This window comes from Lactuca virosa, chromosome 1, assembly GCF_052849685.1.
Source record: "Lactuca virosa cultivar CGN04683 chromosome 1, Lactuca_virosa_CGN04683_v6, whole genome shotgun sequence".
NCBI classification, from domain to species: Eukaryota; Viridiplantae; Streptophyta; class Magnoliopsida; order Asterales; family Asteraceae; genus Lactuca; species Lactuca virosa.
This window is the reverse complement of record NC_136426.1, coordinates 50,015,363-50,019,350: the sequence shown is the minus strand read 5'-3', so window position 1 is coordinate 50,019,350 and position 3,988 is coordinate 50,015,363.

The window sequence follows — 3,988 nt, the reverse complement described above, 5'->3', positions numbered from 1 at the left end:
AATCTTTCCTTATTTGGTAAATTTTGACACTACCACAAACGAAAGAATCAAATCCATTTTTCAATATTGCTATCAATGGAAACATATAAGCAACAATATTTTCACAAATGCCATTGTAAGGAAATTTAAAATAAGATAAAATTCAAAATTTTTCTTTATTTATAAAAGTGCGGAAAACTTGTCCTTACAATGCAAATACAAATGAAAACTATGTTGTTATCTATTTCTAAGCAATCTATCATAACTCTTAAGCAGTAGCTCAAAATTCTGATCAACGAGCCATGCGATCGAAATCCATCTCTTCGCTATCAGAATCAGCTTACTCTTCCTTTAAGCTTCCTTTCTTTTCTTCGATTCTACAAAACATCAAAATGTAATTACATTACATCATGTATTAAGAATCTCCAAATAGGAACTTAATAGAGTTAGACAGTGGACTTACCTGAAGTAGAGTCAAACATTTTGACTTTACCATCTCTTAGATCTCTCAGGTAGTCAGGGAAGCTTCGCTTCCAATATCTCTGTAAATGGCAGTAGAAACAAATGGTTTCTTTCGCATCGGCACATGAGACAATCTCAGACTTAGCATTTCCCTTTCCCTTAGAAAGAGAAATCTTTTCTGGACTTCCAATGTTTCCATTGTCAATGTCCATGGAAGCTTGGGAAATTGATCTTCCATTCAAATTTGCTTTACCAGTGCCCCAAATCATTTCTGATTCAGCAACAATTAGCAAATAGGTAAGATCGATAAGGGTCATGTCGTGATCTGTCACATAGTAGTCTTTAACAAACTCACTATATGACTTGGGAAGTGAATGAAGAACCAAGTTAACAGCCAACTTCCTTGGGAACACGACACCCAACATTCCCAGCCTGTCAATATGCAGCTTCATGTCCAAGACGTGAGCACATACAGACTTTCCATCTTCATGTTTGCTTGCCAATAGGGCTTGAGTGACCTTGAACTTTTCAAGTCTTCGAACATGTGGGTGAGGGAGAATTATTGGAGGAGGTGGAGGAAGTGAAGTATGATTTCGGGGAACATCGTCTTCACGAGGAAATCTTTTTCTAAAAGATTCGGGAAGACCATAGTTGTCAAAACTAGACATCTACAGGGAGAAATTCAAGTTTATTTTATTTAAGTCCTTAATATAACACCCAAAATGAAATATTAAGGCTAGGACCCAATACAATATTTTACAATTTGGAAGAGGGATGCCGTAATCCAATTGCAAAATATTTGAAGGTGGGTAAATGACGATTTACCAATTTCCACTATGAAAAACGAAATTGATTATTAAGTTTTAAATGAATTGAAATTCCTATATCTTTTAAGATTCATTGAACTTTTCAATGGCATGTTTAAATCTCGATTGTGCCCTTCAAGTTTGTGACTGGGATGTCGAGGATCACAAACAAGGTGTGAATAACCATGCAAATTAGTTTGGTACACTTAATGTTACAGATCACCTAATCAATGTGTCGGTTAACCACACACACTCCATTGATCTATGATTAACATCAAGCTAACCTTTTCCACACACTGTCAGTCCCATATTAGTGTGCCGGTTAACCACACGCGCTCCACTAACGACTTAACAAGGTGCAAAGTGCAATTTCATGGGTTAGCACCAAATTCACATTTTTCCTAAGTAACTAAGATTGAGAATTTATAAGTGTTTAGTTACTTGGTATTTTCATTATAATTTTAATGATAATTAATGTCCTATCCTACCCGTTCGGCTAACGACCCTCCACCAGTTAAGGAAGCGGTGGGTGAGAGTGGACACCCATTAAACCGCCATTTTATAATCAGTAACCTTATACCCCCCTTATAGACCGACTTCGTGAATGAGGTCTACTAACGGTAAGACCGACTTTTTACTTATACATATAATATATTAAACTTTTAATATTATAATAATATAAGGGTGTATTTTAAACTTTTAAAATACTAAGTGGTTTAATCTATTAATTAAACTATACTCTTAATTTAATTAAACTTAAACCATGTCAATTATTAATTCTCTTTTAATTAAACACTTTAATTAACTATTAATAAAGTCCATAAAGATGTAATATGAATTATTCAAAACATCAAGATGCTAAAACAAAATTAAAACTATTTAATTTATTATTAAGTTATGAACTCATGAGTTACACTTTTGAAAACTTTTCAAATAACTTTAGTTTTAGAATTCAATGTTTCATAAAAAAAACTTTTCAAATTCCAAAACTTGAGGGAAAGTTTTGTAACTCTTGAAAACTTTTAGAATTCCATAAAAGAGACTTTCCAAGTTCCATAACTTGAGGGCAGGTTATGAAACTCCTCAAAGCCATTTATAACAATTTTGTAACATTTGAAGACTCTTGGAATTCATAACTTAAAGAGTTAATAAATGAGACTTATCACATCCATAACTTATGGAAGTTTCAAAACACTTAAGATCATAACTTTTAAAAAAGACTTTTGAGTTCCAAAATTTTATGACAAAATTTGTAACTCCTTAAAAACATTTAGATCAAACTTTTAAAACAAATAAAATAATCATATCATTCTATCTTTTAATAAATTGACCTAATTCAACTCATGTAGTAAAATGACTCAAATTTTACAAATAATTAGTTTTTCATAAAATCAAGTAGTTATCTTAAAATTTGACAAACTTCATGTTTTTTTTCTTTTTTTTCAACTTTGAAAATCAAACATTTGCATCAATATAATTGAAAACAACCCATGGCTCTGATACCACTGTTGGGTTTTAGTATGCTACAACATCCTATGGTGCACATACAACCCTAAATGCTTTGGATCTATGTTTTCTCTAATTATACATGCAATATTGTTTCCAAAGTATTAAGCCTACAAATAGCATACAATTGACATAAACAACATAAAACACTAGTTAGGAGTTTACTTCTTTATGTAGCTTGTAGAACTTGTTGTATTTGGCCTTTAAGAACTTAGCACCCCAAGTGTGATGCCTCAAACGGTTCACAACACACCTAGGACAAAGGAGAACTTGAGAGAGATGTTGCTAGCTCCAAAATAGGCTCTAATGAATTCCAAGAACTCTAGTGGCGGATTTTGGGTGCTAAGGAAGTCCTTTTATAGTGTGGCAAAGTCTAGGGTTACATCCATGCAAACCCTAATGCCCATGACCTTTCATATTACTTATGATCCATGGGTTAAACCTCCATGGACTATCCATGGACTACCATATTGGTTTAGCCCATCCTAAATAACAATTGGCCCACACTATAAGAATCATTGACTTACCAAATCAATCCCCATATATTTAATTAGTCTATTTGATCACATAATTAATTCCAAATTAATTCTTGATCAATACTAATTAAATAATATGATTTCATATTAATATATTAGAACTTATAATATATTAATAAATCATAAGTAACCTCTTACTCAAGTATCCATCCTATCAAATTGTTCTGGTGATATGCAACCCGAAATGGACCATGCTACTCTCGGGTCAAGTACATACCAATTATAGTTATGGTATTAGACACCTAATCCAACACATATCACACATACAAGACATCTTTCCTAAGCAGGCACTCTAGCATGAAGCCCTGAGTAGATCCTTAGCCTAACTTATAGCATGCACATCATACTATAACACATATAACAACAACTCAAATACAACATATATAAAGCAAGTATGGATATCTTGGGAAATCACTTTTTCCGAGCCTGGCTGAATGTACAAATCGCATCTTCTTTTTTCTACTCTTGAAGTGAATCTTTTCTAAAGAGGTTTATAAAAACTCTCAACTCCATAGTTTGAGTTTGGAATCCCACGAGTGTTCATCTAAATCCCTCAAACCATGGCTCAGATACCAACTTGTGACGTCCCAAAAACCCAAGCTCAAATTTTCATTTTTAAAATAATATAACATCCATTTTCAATAAAGTAACATTCCGAATGAATCATTTGCTTATAAACCATTGTTCATAAATTAGAGT